Below are 17028 nucleotides of genomic sequence, written 5' to 3' on the forward strand. Positions count from 1 at the left end.
TCACACTTAAACTTTAAGAAAACTGGCAGCTTCTGCTCCCTCTTTCTTGAAACCCACCTACCATTCAAGCAGTCAGGTTACCCTGCTGGAGACACTACATGGAAAGATAAGGTGGAGTTGGGGATGTGGGATAAGGGAGAGGATACCTGGAGGATAGTTGAAGAGCCCAGCCAACAGCAAGATCCTGGACCCCAGACATGTAACACTAGTTGAGTTGTTTCAGTGAACCCCTATTTGTTCAAACCATCCCAGGTGAGTTGCCAGATATATGAGTGAAGAGACCATCTTGGCTTCTTCAGCCCCAGAAGATATCATATGAAGCAGAGATGAGTAATCCCTTCTGTGTTGCTTCTGTCTTCCTGATCCACAGAATTCTGAAAAATAATGAAATTGTTACTGTTTTAAGCCACTAAGTTTTGGGGTAGTTTTATATGCAGCAATAGATCATTGAAACAATTCCTCATTGGAATTTCTCTAAAAGGCAGAATTCTTATTTGGCCTTTATCATTTTGCCACTTTGAGTCATTCTTTCTATGGAATATGGTACTTTTATTGCAGAGAATATTGGTAAAAATGATGAAGAGAAGACATTTCTTATTACTACATGAGTTTGGAGAAGAGTTAGTTTATTCTTTTGCAACTAAATTTTATTTTTTTAAAGCATAAAACCTACAGATTGATTATCTAAAGAAAAGGGTTCAATAAATTAATGTATTAGCTGGTTTTCTGCCCCCCCCTCAAATTAAACCAGATGGAAGGATTACCACCTATCAGAGGCTCTAGGGGAGAATCCATTTCTTGTTTATTCAAGCTGTTGGCAGAATTCAGTACCTTGTGAGGACAGAAACTAGGTCCCAGTTTTCTAGCTGGCTGTAAACTAAGAGCTGTTCCCCACTTTTAAAGGCCATTTGAATTCGTTGGCTATGACTCTCTTCTTTCATCTTCAAAGCTAGCAATGACTGGTCATGTCCCTCTTACACTTCAAGTTGATCCTTTCGCTACATCTGTCTCATTTTCTCACCCTGGCAAGAGTACGTGTGATTAGACTGGGACCCCTTGTATAATCCAAAATAATCTCCCTATTTCAAGGTCGACTAATTAGCAGTCTTTATTCCATCTGAAACTTTAATTTCACTTTGCCATATAACATAACAAAGTCCCATATTCCAGGAACTAGGACATTGATGTCTTTGGAAGATCCATTACTCTGGCTACCATAGCAATATTCCCACATTGCTCCATTCCAAGAAGCTCCTTTAACATCGCAGTCTATGTAAATAGTACTCTCAGGAGTCGCACAGTAGGCAGCTTGTGCAGTCATACATGGCAGCCCTTAGAAGCATATTAGAACAGAGGTAAGGGAGATTGCATGTCTAGGGCTCCATTTCTGTGTCACCAATCCTCCAGATCTCAAACTGGAAGGTCACTACCTTCCTCTCATTCTGGAGTAGGCCTTCTTTTTCCATCCCCTCTCTCTATTAACCCAAGAGGAAGATTTTCTCTTAGACATAAAGAGATAATTGAAGTTCTTAAAAGAAATGTTTATAAGAGAAATAATTTTTAAAATTACAGAAAGAACAAGTTTAAGACAGACTATTCAGCAAGGCAAAACTCCTAGGTATCACTGATTCTTCAGCTCATTCTCAGGCCTAGCTTTTCTTCTTATAGTATCCTGAATGAATTCTAGCTCTACTTACTAAGCTGTGTCTCTCACTGTCCAGCTGAATCAGCCTCTCATATGTCACCAGCTAGCACCTCGTCCAGGAGACAGCTGCCAACTTGTCCTCTTTCTGTTTACGATAATATTATTAATTCTCTTGCAATCTAATTTTGAAGCCATGAGATTGACTTGAGAAAGATTGACATAGTGCAATGTCTCTCAACTTAATGATGGAAAACATTTTTCAAACATATCTAATGTAAAATGTCTATTATTTAAAGACTTCAAATGGAGCCTTCCTTGTTCAGTTTCCCCTTCGCCTTCCCTTGTAGCTCCTGAAACTCTATCATAGAATCCCAAGGCTTCTTTGATCATAGTTCTGAAAACATTACTATAATAGAAAGAACCTTGAAAAAGGAGAGCGAATACATTTCTTAATTATATCAGCCTTGTGACTTTGAGCAATCCTCTTAACTCTGAGTTTCTCTTCTGATATAACTGAGAAAAATATCCGATCAATTTGTTGGACTGCTTTGATCATCAGTCTCATTTCCCACTGCAATTCTGCTCGCCATTTATACTTTAATCTTCTAATGTTGTAGGATTATTTGCTCTCCCCTAATACTCTGCCAAGTTTTATGACCCTGGGCCATTGACCACTTTTTCTTCTATATCTAGAATACATTTTCCTTTTTTCTTTCAGTGAAATCCCTACTTTTCCAGCATAAACGACAGCTTTCTGACCCAATCATAATGAAGAGATGTGTGTGTGTGTGTGTGTGTGTGTGTGTTTAATCTGCGTTTGCATGGCATTTTGTGTAACAACTTTTTACACCATGGCTGAGTTTTGATAAAGAAATAATTGTAAAATTTGTATCTGTTTTATCTGGCATCTAATATAATCCTTATTATGAAATAGATTCCCAGTAATTGTTTTTAGAATGAATAAATCAAAAACTTAAAGTTTTGTATTGTGTATTTATTATTATTATGCTAGCTATTTCTGTGTGAAAACTATTTTTTGTTCTTCTGCATACCTTACCTTACACCCCTAAACTCTTGTATTAACCTACAAATACTCCACTCATGAAAGCATTCTTGGTAACATGGAAGGCACAGAAAACTTAATAAATGAAGAGGAGAATTTGTATATTTTATAGCACGCTTTTCCAAATTTTTACCATGCTTGTTTCTGCTCCCAAATTTCTTCTTTCCCATACTTGCACTCATGGTTCTGCTCTACCACATCTACCTTCTTTCCAAGCCCACTTCTCAAAACATTTCCTCCATATACAGAAAACTCTCATAAATCAAGTCAAATTTTCTTCATCTAACTACATTTTTACATTAATAGAGAACTGAGCAGAAGAATTTTTTATTAGTTTAGGTCTCATATTTTGTTTTCTCAGCTCTATTTTAAATTACCACCTGTATTTGTGTATCTTGAATCAATTCCATTGATACTATCCCCTCTTGTTCACACTCACTTTATTGGTTCAAGTTACCACTTCTGTATATTTTTCAGGGTAAGAACTGCTGAATTACTTATTGAGTTAACTACAAAAGTGAAAGAATCAGGACCTACTTCAAAAAGGCATCATATTCCAGATTTTAGAACACAGCATTTTCTCATTTATATGTAATTTTTCTGGGGTATATCTTCACATACACATAAGCTTTAGCTTTCATTTTAACTTAGCTGAGAAAAAAACATTAGAATTTATAAGAAACATAAAGTGTGATATGCAATTAGAAATAGTAATTTGGTAATAGAAAAAATGCTCTTTATATTGTATTCTTATTTAGGTAGCTGTGCTGCAGAATAAAATGTTTTTAAAAACTGCACTAAAAACTCTCCCCTCTAGAATGAGAACTCTCCTTCCTCCTTCATGGTAAAATAATTCATTAATCTATTCATTTACATATTATTTATTCACTTGTATCTTCATCACTAAATATCCACTGAACACTTTAATGCGCCCAGAATTGTGCTACAATGGGATACACAGTTGCCAATAAACAGGCTTGTTGATATCACAAAGCTTATGAGAGAGACAGATACAAACCCAATAAGCACAACGAAGTAAGTTGTGGACAGACCCTACTACCGAAAAATATTTGAGCAGGGGCATAGAAGAGTGAAGTCAAGAAGAGGTGATGTCAAGAAAGGCTTCACAGAGCAGGTGATGCCTGATTATCACCTTAAAAAATACCTGGGTGTTCTCTAGGTGACCAAAGAGAAAGACATTCTCAGCAGAGGGAGAATGTCTTTCTGTTTGGTCACCTAGAGAACATTTTGACAACATTGCTCACAAACAGTGTTGACAAAATCTCTTGGCACAGGTGTCACATCGACAAAGTGTATCTTTGATGCCCCATGATATCCCCTTTCATCAAGGATATAGTTTCCCTCAACCAAGAGTTCTATTAGCTACACCAGCTAATTCTGGAGGCACAGGGATGATGGCTTCAAAATTGAGTTGTTGCAAAAAGCCTGAATTTTATTAATAAGCATACCAAGGTTTAATTAATTCTACTGCTACTACTTACTTGTCATGATATATTGGGGAAATAATTTAATCTCCCAGAGACTCACATTTTTCATTCACCAAATGGGGAAAATGACACCTATTTTATTGTTTTATGTGAGGATTAAAATAGATAATGAGTAAAAAATACTTAAGACAGTACCTGGGATATGTTATGCACTCAAAAAATGGTGAATTTTATTACTAGCAGTGATACCAATACCAACACTGTTGCTATTGCGAACACTACAACTATTGATAATAACAATTGTTACTATTTTCTGAGTTCCTTGGGCCAGCAAAAGTACAAAGTCCTTTACATGCCTTAGCCAATTTACTTGCCATTTGTACTATTATTATTCCTACAACTAGTATTGCCATAAAATCATTGTTGGAGGTAATGATATCAAAGTGTCCATACATGTTATTTTCTCATGGCAATGTGCAACCTATCTATGACAAATCAGCTTGGGAAATGGAAAGCAATGTTTCTTTTTTCTTGCTTAATTGTGCTTTCACTACTGAATTCAGTAGAGTAAAAGAAATCTGCCTCAATATTATTTTGAGATATAGGACTGTATTATTTTCCTAGGCCTGCTTTCAAAATTACCATAAATTTAATGACTTATGACATCATGAGAAATGAGTTCTACTGGGCTGGAATCAGGTAGTCGGGGGGCTGTTTTTTCTGAAGGCTCAGGGGTAGCCTGTTTCTTACTTCTCCTGGTTTTTAGAGGGTGCTAGCATTCCTTGGCCTGTGACTGTATTACTCCATTCTCTGCTTTTATCTTCTCATTGTCTTCTCCTCCTTAATTTCTGAATATCCTGCCTCTCTTTTCTAAGAAATCTTGTGATTACATTGGGCATTGGATCCACTCGGATCAACCAGGATTATCTCTCTTGTTTAAGATCTTTAACTTAATCACATATACAAAGTCCCTTTTACATACAAGATAACTTACTCAGAGGTTCTGGGGATTAGGACACAGACATCTTTTGGAGAGCTATTATTCCATCTAGCACAAAGATTGTCAGAATTGATGTTAAATTATTCAGGGAATAAGAACATCTTAAGAAGGTTTATAGTAATATTGTGATATAGAAAATATCTACACAGTGTAGAACATAAAACACATAGTGTAACCCATAAAACAAATATTCTCTTTGAATATATTCTGTTTCCTGTATTTCATTTGATTAAAGCAGGAGCATATGGGAGATTTTGCAAGTAAGTAGACCCCACCTTGACTGGTCACTAGCTATGGGCTGGTATACTTCATCCAGGAAATATTTTTCAACTACTCACATCAAAGAGGCTGTTTCATTTCTGTTCTGTATGTGAAGACTGTGGCTGATCAAAATTACAAAAAGTGGGATGAAGGAATCAGTAAACCATAGCACACAAAAGCTGGCTCTTCACCTGTGTTTGTAAATGAAGCTTCATCGGAACACAGCCATGCCTATTTGTTTCTGTGTTGTCTATGACTGCCTTTGCATAACAAGGACCAAACTGTGTATCGCAACAGACATCTTATGGCCTGCAGAATCTAAAATATTTATTAATTCATTATTTACAGAAGAAATCACCAACCCTGAGGTTAGAGAACAAATTTCAGAATTAAAAAGACACTCATGTGAGTTCCAGCTCTGTCACATGCTAGCTGTTTGATCTTGGGCATGCTACTTGCTGTGGGCATTTGTAGTTATTTGGCTTCTAAGAATCTGTTTGTGTTTATTATTATTTTGGTAATAGTTCACCTAAATTTTGATGAGGGACCACTCCTTCCTCATTCTCATTTTACGTGGTTTGGATGGAACTTATCCTACCCCAAGTTTCAAGGGCAAGCATGCAACCTAGACCTAAGCCAAAGGGCTCATTTAGGAATTTTGTCAGGGAGAAACACTTAATCCAATATGGACTAATGTCAACCAGGGACAGATGCATTCCATTTAGGCAAGAAAATATCTAGAGCTACTGCTTACTGTATAACTCCATATAAAACTTGGGAATGAGGCCAAGAATAGACAAAATAAGAAACAGGAAAAAACCTGAAGTCCGATAATATTATTTGTGACCTTGCGTGAAACCACACATGAAGCCAGCTATATGCATGGGGTTTTCAGTTATATGTATCAAAACATTCTGTTTTTGCTTAAGTCAGTTTGGGTTTGGTTATCTGTTACTTGCAGCTAATAGAGACCTAACTGATATAATATCTAAACTTGCTAAGACTCAGTTTCTTCATCTTTAAAAATTAGAGTGAAAATATCCACCTCAATATCTTTTTGTGGTAACTAATTGAGATCATGTACCTGGCACATGATAGAAAAAACAAAAACTAAAACAGAAGTGGTAATTCCCACTTTCATCATCAACATCATGATTAATATTAAAGGTAGGCCTAATATTGCTTCATCTCAGTAAATTCTACAAAATGCACATTTGAGCTCTCCCCTTGATTTAATATAGAAAGTTTAGTAACTCCATGTCTTAGATATTTTTATTTGTAAAGTAGAGATGACTAAATATTCATCTTTTTTTCAGTGTTTTATGAGTTAAATGCTATCATGGACATAATCATTTTAATAATATAATATATTACATTAATTTTTGCAATAAATATTTGCAATAATCTTTGCAACAAATCTGTAAGTTGATTAGACCAAATTAGATCAGATCAAGTGCCTAGATATGTGTAAATATATATGTGTATTTACTCAGCAGTCAGTAAGGCTGCTTCACCCTATATTAGGGTCGGAGATAATCTAGAAAAAGGGACTCATACCATGTCCAGCCCTGGCGCTAGCAAGACCTTTAGTGAGACCCATATTGAGCTCTGTACACTGGGTCATCCATGCTACCATGAAACAGGATATGGTCTCACCCTGCGTGAGTCATGGAGAGACATAGATGTCATTGTTTGTCCCAAAAAACAAAAGTCTAAAATCTAGGAGGACTGAGTCCCAGATCCTCTTCCTCCATGACATCCCTATGCGATATGGTGAAAATTACTTGATTTATCTAGGCCTCAAGTACTTCAAGCGTGCGATGCAGATGAGTGTAACTACCTTGTCTATCCCACAGTATTATAATAAGAAGCAACGGTGATAATAGCTATGAGAAAGTTTTAGGAAAAAGTAAAATATGTTGCTGTTCTCTCTGTTATTATTAAGAATTAAATCCTTTTCCATGGATTTTTTAAAAACAAAAAGCTTTTGCATACACAATTTACACAAATATGCAGCTAACTGTTGTTTCACTCTGAGTCAGCAGCTGAATGCTGTCTATCATTTGCCAAGTTTAAAAATAGATGCTAGTCTTCTATTAACACTGGGTTCAAGAAAATTTAGGTTTGGCAATGGGTATCACTTGCATTTATTCCCATTTCTAGCTTAGAGGTCTTTGGAAGACTGTTTAGAAAAACTTTAGGCAATGAATAGTCTTACAAAACAACATTTGATGAGTTGGAGTAAATGAATTAGAAACATATGGACCAAATTTCCCCAAAAATACATCAGGGTTGAAAAATTAGGGAGAAAAAAACACTTGGCTTTACTGAAATATGTAAAGGCTAGCTTGAGAAACTTGACCAACCAAAAACTCCACAGGATTTTTGCACCACATATTGGCAAGAGCTTGAGCTTCCTCTTCACTGACTTTTGGTACTGTTAATCAATTTCTCCCTTTCCAGTGCAGGAATTTAAAATTACTTTATTGTTTTCTCCAGGATTCTAAGACTCTCAAAAGTATATGCATGGAAAACCTAACCCGTTTATTACAAATATTATGTGCTGATGAAAAAAATGTATAGTATATAAATATTTATCTTATAAAAAATTGACATAATTTATTGAACAAAATGCACAGCTAACAAAATAACTAATACTTATAACCAATTACTATCGCTGTGGGTATCAACAAAGTGATGGAAAGAAGTTATAATGTTCAGTTTAGTTAAGTCTGTATGGGGCAGCTTTAGTAGCTCTGGTATTCTTTCAAAGTCATAGAAGCAGATCCCTTTAATATTCCAGGTGCCACAGTCTCTTCTTGATTTAACCCCAGGCTCAAACCACATTAAGCTACTGAGATATCCCTTCTGTTATTATACAAGAATGAATAAGAATTGTCCTAATTGTTCATATCTAATGTAAGTGGTGAACACAACCAACCAATCAAGAGGATGGGATACCAATGGATGTGTGGGTGAGGGGAGGGGAAGTTACATTACATTAATGCTTATTCCAGCTCCTTCTTACTTATTCATAATAGGTGGGTTAGGTTTTCCATGCATACACTTTTGAGAGTCTTAGAATTTTACTGTTCTTCTCACTTAATTTTAGAATGTTTTCCTTTTATCTAAATTCTAAACAGATTCTTCCTTGCTTTTAACAAAGTTGAATCAATGGTCATTAAAAAAAAATCTACTTATTTCAGTAACTCTAATGAGTTTCCCATTTACACTGAGTAACTTTATGAGGCTGAGATGAGAACATTAAAAGGATCATCATTTATTACTAGTCTGAAAATTATCAGTGAAACAACAATTAGAACTGAGAGCTTTCTGCCTTCACCTTTCTTTATATAACCCAGGAACCCATTTGTTTTGTAACAGGAGAGGGCAATGAGTAATACGTCTGATGTTCTATTTGTTAAAGCTTTTCTAGCCCCTCCCAGCTCCAAGGGCTTCCTCTAAACTACTGTAGCCTTTGTCTGAACTAATTCAGCATTTATCTTAACGTGCAAGGCCTTATTCGCCAGCGTTCCGTGTGCATGTATCTGTATCTGTCTAATCTACCCATTCAAATTGATTATTCCAAAGATAGGAACAGCTTATGTACCATAAAACCCACAGACTTATAATGCATATGGAGTGTATTCAAGATACAGCCTGTTTATTATTCCTTTTTTGGTCATGTTAGTAATAACCAACTTGTCTGATATATGTTTCACTAAATAAGCTCAAATACTTCATGGAGTGCATAAAGTTAATAATTTGAATACACATTCCCAGATTTCATTACTTTTAACAATATATTATGCTAGTTCTAGAATACATGTACTTGCAGTATACCCACATGCAGAAATTCCTTCAGCTCTAAACTTTTACACATTTCCTTTCTTCTCAGTTTGTATTAATGTGGGCTGTTCCATAAGCAACATGGCTCTCCTTTCAGAAAGGGTTCAATTTTATTTTATTTTATTTCTCAAGGTGGAGTTTATTATTTTGAGTCAACTTGATAAATTGTAAGATTCAATATTAGACAGTTGGGTAACATATGTTTTATTTTGTTTTAGTGTGCTGCATTTATTATACTTCTCTGTCCTGAACCAAGTGGCCTTTTTATTATTAAAAATCTAATGAAAACAAAGTTCACAAAGAACCATTTTAAAGAATACACTTATCATTTTTTTCTAGTAGGTGGACTTACAAGAACCTGTTTTTATAGGTCTGAGCGTGAATGACAAGCTACTTGCTTGAGATTTATGTAGAATTTATAGTAAAAATGAATTTTACATTTATTTTAAAACTAAATCTAAATTAAGTGGATTCAGAAGCCATTTAAATAAAAAGTTGATTGAAATCTGAACCATGACAGTTTCTCAATAAGGAGCATTTGACATCTTTCTAATAGATTTGTTTTACTGAAGAGAAGTTTTAAATTAAGGTCAGGCTGGGGAAGAATAACAGGACTATTCTCAATACTTTTTATTAGAAAAATTATTATACTTACATTGTATTCGTATCAGTTTATTTCAATGCACTTTTTTTGTAACACAGTCAACAATCACAACTTATCCATAGCCACCTTGTGGTTAATAATTTTTACTAAATCTTGGTCTTCCCTTTGCATCTGGATATCAGTAATGAATCACTTCAAACTTACATTGACCCACGAGCTGCTGAGAAACAATTCTCCATGAGTCTCTCATGGTTTTGCATGACTTGTAAGCAGAGACACAGACTGACTTTGTTCTGGGTTATGTTTTTAAGGATGTTTGAGTATAGAACAGCTTTAGGAGGGAGACAGAGATAGTAAATCCTCCAGAAATAAAGACAGACAAGCTTAGTGATTATTTAAAATGATTTGGGACCCCCTCAGCTCAAGGTTTCTCTCTTTTAATGCAACCCACTACCTTTGCAGGCCCTTTTTGCATCACCCTATTAGGCCCCAAGGAAACTGCACAAGGAAGTGCTTGTGCTCTGGCTACTGCTGTTGTTATGAGCAACAAATTGCATTGTCTCTGACCCAGGAGTCTCGTGGCTTCCACAGACTCCATGAAACTGGCAGCCTAATTTGTTAGTTTATAAGTAAGGGACAATCTCAGCCCCTTCACAGTTCTTAGCACTAGTCTTGCATTTTCTGAATTGCTTTAAAAAAATTCCTCTTTGACTTGTATGAAGTTAAGGCTGCATAAAGACAAGACTGCTGGTTAAAAAATGAAAAATTAGCCGGGTGTGGTGGCTCATGCCTGTAATCCCAGCACTTTGGGAGGCCGAGGTGGGCAGATCACAAGGTCAGGAGATCGAGACCATCTTGGCTAACACGGTGAAACCCCATCTCTACTAAAAATACAAAAAATTAGCCAAGCCTGGTGGCAGGTGCCTGTAGTCCCAGCTACTCAGGAGGCTGAGGCAGGAGAATGGTGTGAACCCAGGAGGCAGAGCTGGCAGTGAGCAGAGATGGTGCCACTGCACTCCAGCCTGGGCGACAGAGCAAGACTCCATCTCAAAAAAAAAAAAAAAAAGGAAAATTCAGTCAAGTGTCCAATGGAATGATTTGTGTTGAAACTAGATTATTTTGTTAAGTGACTGAGTTGACTCATTGTTTTTCTAATGTCTAAATAGTTTAAGTTGGTTAGCATTTTAAAGATTAAAAAAAAAGTAAAATGGTTTAATTTTCAATTTCCAGTTTATTGTTTTGAAATCACACAGAGAGGATTGACTTAGTCCCTTTTTTCTTATTGAAGTTTAATTAATAGACTGTTTATTTCACGGATGAGGTTATGTCATGCTTAATGGGAGGAGCACGGATGTGACAGTGGTCAATAGGTGGGGCTCTGTATCTGGCACTTGAGGATTTAGGCTTCAGCCCAAGTCCGACAACTTAACCATTGGAATGAGCTGGAGCATCTGTAATATGGATGTGATGACATCTGTCTAATCTTGTTTTTTTCCTCCCCAATCAGCAATGATTTTGCAAACACATTTGAATAAAATGAGCTTTATTAGAAACAAAATTCATGAAAATGATGAGCTAAAATTATACAAGTGAATAAGACAAAGATGAGCCCAAGGTCCTAGGGGAGACCTTCATTGAACCAGAGCACAGAAATATGTCAAAGAAAGTCAACAAATTCTAAATGCCTCAAAACTAGGAATCTGGATGAGAATGAAATGGATCCATGGTTTTACCATAGACTTCATTTAGAATCTTGACCAAATACTATGAGGACTAGCTAAAAATTAATAGCAAGATTTTTTTTTTTTGAGACGGAGTCTCGCTCTGTCACCCAGGCTGGAGTGCAGTGGTGCAATCTCGGCTCACTGCAAGCTCCACCTCCCGGGTTCACGCCATTCTCCTGCCTCAGCCTCTCCGAGTAGCTGGGACTACAGGCGCCTGCCACCACACCCGGCTAATTTTTTTGTATTTTTAGTAGAGACGGGGTTTCACCGTGGTCTCGATCTCCTGACCTCGTGATCCGCCCGCCTCGGCCTCCCAAAGTGCTGGGATTACAAGCATGAGCCACCGCGCCCGGCCCAATAGCAAGATCTTAACATGTATCCTTATTGTACTTAATTAACCTGAGGTTAACTCTCTAATAAGTTATATATTATTCTAAATTTATGGTAATAGCTCAATTATTTTTAGTTACTCTTTTTACCACTTTCAAAATGTTGCAGTTGAAAGAGTATTTTCAATACTATTCTAAATAGCGATCTGGGATAGACCTCCATGGCTCAAAATTCTGGTATCAGAATGAAATAAACTACGAACATTTCTCACTATAGGTTGCAAATTTGGGTGGCTTATTTCATTGTGCCTTACTTCACTCTGTGGCACTCATGTCATGATTCTGCACCTTCTTTTGCTATTCTCATCTAGTGATCTCACCTTTTCTTTATAGAGCTCCTTCATCTTCCTTCTCTCTGGACATTGCCTTTGCATATCTACCCACTATCCAACCATTCCTTTTTTTTTTTTTTTCTTCCACTTTTGGTAGAGAAAAGTAAGTCACTCTTCTTTCCTAAAGGTGGTATCTCCACAGCTAATTGTATTTCCATTCACACTTGTCTTTCTCTGATTTTTCTTTATAGGCAATTCCCTTTAAATTCTGTAGCAACTTGAATTCTCATTTCTTAAGGAAAGATTCCCCTCCACCTAAGGCTTGTGGATCCTGAGAAAATCTTTTCTGAGATCTGCTGCCCCCTCAAAATGAACACTCTGTCCTTCTTTGAGTTATGGAACTTCTAACAGAACATGCTGCTACACTTCTGTACTCATTGGTAAACTCACTGTAGTTTGTCTTCCTCTCCACCATTTGCCTGCAGCTGTTCACTCAAAGAAACCAGTGAACCCACATTGTTTTCTCAGACTGTATCCAGTTTTTATTCTTTATAGCGTTTGACACTGCAAACTATCTACCTTTCTGAAAGTGGCTCCTCCTTTGACTTCTGGGCATTGCACGATTCTTGTCTCCCTTCCCTTTCCAAACTCTTTTCTCTTTCCTGTACTTGCTGTTTGTCTTCCTCGCATTCTCTAACTGGGAGTCTTCCTGCAGGATTTATCCTTTTATACTTTGCAACTATTTTACATGTATTTTATCAGAATTCTTCATCTTATGGTTTTAAATAAGTCCATAGCATAAGTGACTTACTGTTTTATATCAACAGCCTTAACATTTTCTTGACATCTCTCCCAAATTATCATTGTCTCTTGAATATTACTGCCCTACCCTAACCTCTCCAGCTCTATATGTCTGGGACCTAGTTCATGTTTCTCCCCTGAGCCTACTCTCCCTTTGGCATCCCTAGACTTCTTAATGGTTACATAGTTTCTAGAATAAAATGATTGGAGTTCTCCTTGACTTCTTCTATTTAACTTGTTCCAAGGAGTCCATTAAAATATCCAGTCAATCCTTGCTTTGAGATGTTTCTGAAAATATTTCATTTCTTTCCAAACTGGCTGTATCCTATATGTACATTAAACCTACCCAACACACATATTCAGTGTCTTATTACTGAACTTTTTTTCTGAGATGACTTCTTAACATCTTCCGCCCATAAAATCCTACCCATATTTATCCTATATGTGACTCAAAGCTCTACTCATGTATCATTTTGTCCTCAGTATTTTTCCTAATCTTAATAGTCAGAAATGATAACTTTCTTTTCAGCACATAATTTGTAATGCTTAAACTTCAATTAATAAATAGGAATATTTCCTTCTGTATTTATAGAACTATAGGTTAGAGAGTCTTCAAATATAATATATCAGGTAACCATCACTTGTTTATCATTATTATATGTTTGTACACATACTTAATCACCTCTATTAGAAAATAAACTCTCATGAGAATTAATATCTTGTATTTTTCTCCACGGTAACCATATAGCACCTTCCACAGAGTAGATGTCCTAAAAGATTAATGGAATGTGTAATTTAATGGATAAAATGACAATGATCCCAGGCATATACCCACATGAAGCTGCCTCTGTTTTCTCCTCTCCCTTACCAGAAAGCTAGTGCTGCTTGTGATGAATAGTTTTTTGGGTTTTGTTTTGGATTCATGAATTAACTCTCATTCTAAGATGCAATTAGGAAACTGTCAGTTATAATTAAATATCCAGAGAAATGATGTACATGTGTGCTGCTGTAAATACATTTCTAAGGCAAGTTTAGTGGAGAACACAAACAGACTTTAACTTGATGCCTGCATGAGGTGAACCCTAATAGGTTAGGAGGAGATCTGGGGTGGAGAGCAATCCCATCCATTTCCCTTCGCCTTTCTTTCTTTTGCTTCCTCCAAACACATATTGGAAAGGTCACTGCTGTTCAGAAGAAGGTTTTTGAAAAAAAGGGAGGAAAACGAAAGGAAGGAAGCATGGACAGGACATGGCTATAGCAGGCTTGACTCAAAGGCAAATTTGACTACTTCATTCCAATGCTGTCCCTGTCTTCCAACCCCCTCAATGTTATTCTCACACACTCAACGAGAGGTTCTCCTTTATCCCGGTGATGTGTTTTCCGTCTTATTCTATTTATATCCGTTCCTCTGGCCCCAGGGTCAGCAATGTTTGGAACATGGAGTTGTACAAGGAAAGGCTGCCCTCTAGGAAAACCCACAGAAGGGAGTCCAGGCATTACTGCAAAACCAGGGGTTTGGTCTAGGGCTTGTTCCTCACCTCAGAGAAAGCCAATCACTGAGACTATGAGTGTTGCCACGGAAGAAGGCTTTATTGGGGTGCTGCAGCCAAGGAGATGAGAGATCAGTCTCAAATCTGTATCTCTAACTGACTAAAATTGACAGTTTATACAGCAAGGAAGGAGTGTGACTATGTTTGGGAAAACAGGAATTAGAAAGGGTAAGGAAGGAAAGGTGGCCAACAGAAAGCAGGTGGTCAGTTAGGGAAACAGCAATTAGGGACAAGTAAGGAAGGAGTGTCAGTTCCTTGATACTGTCTGGGAGAACTGAGGGTCTTTCTGAGAAAGGAACTCAGATAAGACAAGATAAGTTTCAACTTTTAAGACCAGGAGGGTCAGTTTCTATGTTTTTTTTTTTTTTTTTTTTTTTTTTCTCAAAAAAGCCATAAACATCAGTTCTATGGGAAAATAGGGCCAGTTTCATAAGAGGACTTTGGTACTGAGCATCCATTTGGCACACAAACATGTGTGCAGGAAAAGAATAAAAAGATAGGGATGCTGGCAGAGAGACACTGTGTTGGACCAACTTTCCAGGACATCCCCAGGAGACCTGTGAAGACAGGTGGAAGGTTTGGGGGAGAATCACAGCTTAATGTATATGTGATCATATTTGCACATATAGGCTGGTAGCCCCATAAGTGGGGGGCCATAAAAAAGAAGTTGCAAATTAGAAAATAAAGGTTAACTAGAAGCTGGAGACCAAGGTGGAAACACCTGATTAGAAGGGAAACAGAGACCAGGAAGAGCGCGCCCTGCCTCTCTGAAACCTGGGCAGAGAGAGAGAAGAGCTCACCCTGGGGAAGGTAATTTGAAATGTATTTTAACAAACACCAAAAGCCCCTATTTTGTTTCTTTTATTTGAGACTTGACAAATCCTGTTTATTGTAGGTAACGTGTTTTTAAACCACACAAGCACCTCTGACAATACTTCAGTTTTGCTTCTTGTTAATCTTCCTCTTTTTTTAGCCTCTTTTCTATGTTTTATTCACATTTCTCTTAAACTGACATCATCAATTTTGCTCTTATTAACCATGATTTTTCAAAAATGTTCCTTGATTTTTTACCTTATTACCACTTTTCCCTTTCCTTTCTCTTATCTTTATTTATGGACAAGCTGCTATGCCCAGGCTTTTGATTAATTCACTTTTTGGCCATTCTTTTTCTTTTTCTTTTCCTTTTTAGCTAGGTCTGGCTTTTGGCCTCTGAATGTATCAGTGTTCTCCCTTGCTCCATGTGCTAATTAACAACCAACACCCCCAAATTCTTTCATTAAAAAGTAGTCTTGATACAGGAACTGTTTAAGTCAGAACCCTCCATATTTCCTTCTTTGTCACTGGCAAAAAGCTGTGAGAAGGATTCTTGATGCCTCCACAATCACCCGGGCCTTGTCCTGAAACAAAGAAGACTGTCCAGGCTTTGTTACTCATCAGAACTAAAATAATACCACCCCCCAGGATTCTGTCACTTTTTGTTTTCCCTTTTATTCAACAGGAAAAATAGCATGTAGCTGCCAATAGATGCTGTGATCTACAAAATATTTGCACAACATAATTTATTTTTTTATTAAGAGGTGTGGCTAGAATGATTCAAATAACCCATTACTTTCTTCTCACATGTCCTGCCATCCCTGTCAAGAAATAATGAATTCAACTTTGTCAGAAAAACTTCTTTCACTGGATGAGACAGGTCAATTGGGTGCATGAAGCATATTTTCCCTTCTTTTTCACAAAAGTCTCCAGATTCTCCTTGATGCACAGAAGAAAAAAAAAAAAAAATTCACCAGGCCCTTGAGCTCCCCTACAGGAGCAGCCAAAAGAAAAGCCTAAAATATGTTCCTTGGCAGAGAAACGCTCTTATTCCCATGGAAAAGAAAAAAAAATAAAATAAAAAATCTGGATTATTGCTCATCTGAGGGCCATGTGGGTCTCCAAAGAGACTTTGTAGCAAATATGTGCTTCCTGTGATCCAGCGGTGAGCACTGCTAACCTGGCCAAGTCAGCAAAGAGGGAAAGTCAAATTTCACATGGGAGCCTTGTCCATAAAACAAACGCAGCTCTGCTCAGGTTGTGTGTATTGCCCAGCTGCTGCCTTTATGTAGAAGTCAGGCAAACCCCACTTCCACAGTGCCAGCCACGCCCTCTGGGCCATGGGCCAGTGGTCATTTCCAGCAGCAGAGACTGAGGGCAGGGCAGGGTTGAAAGGAGCTGCTATAGTGAGTGAAGTGAGAACAATGGCCAACTTGGGAGAAAAGTAGCAAGCCAAGGCTTGGTTGGGGTCAATTCGTGTTGGTCTGTAAATCTCCTTCATGGATCATTAGTGCTGAAAGGGGCCTCTGCAGGTCATTCTGTGTATTCCTCAGCTTCCTCCAGGTCATTTCCACACATGGTTTTCCTTCCAGGTCTGATAGATTTTCAA

This window comes from Hylobates moloch, unplaced genomic scaffold (genome assembly GCF_009828535.3).
Source record: "Hylobates moloch isolate HMO894 unplaced genomic scaffold, HMol_V3 SCAFFOLD_18, whole genome shotgun sequence".
Lineage (NCBI taxonomy): Eukaryota > Metazoa > Chordata > Mammalia > Primates > Hylobatidae > Hylobates > Hylobates moloch.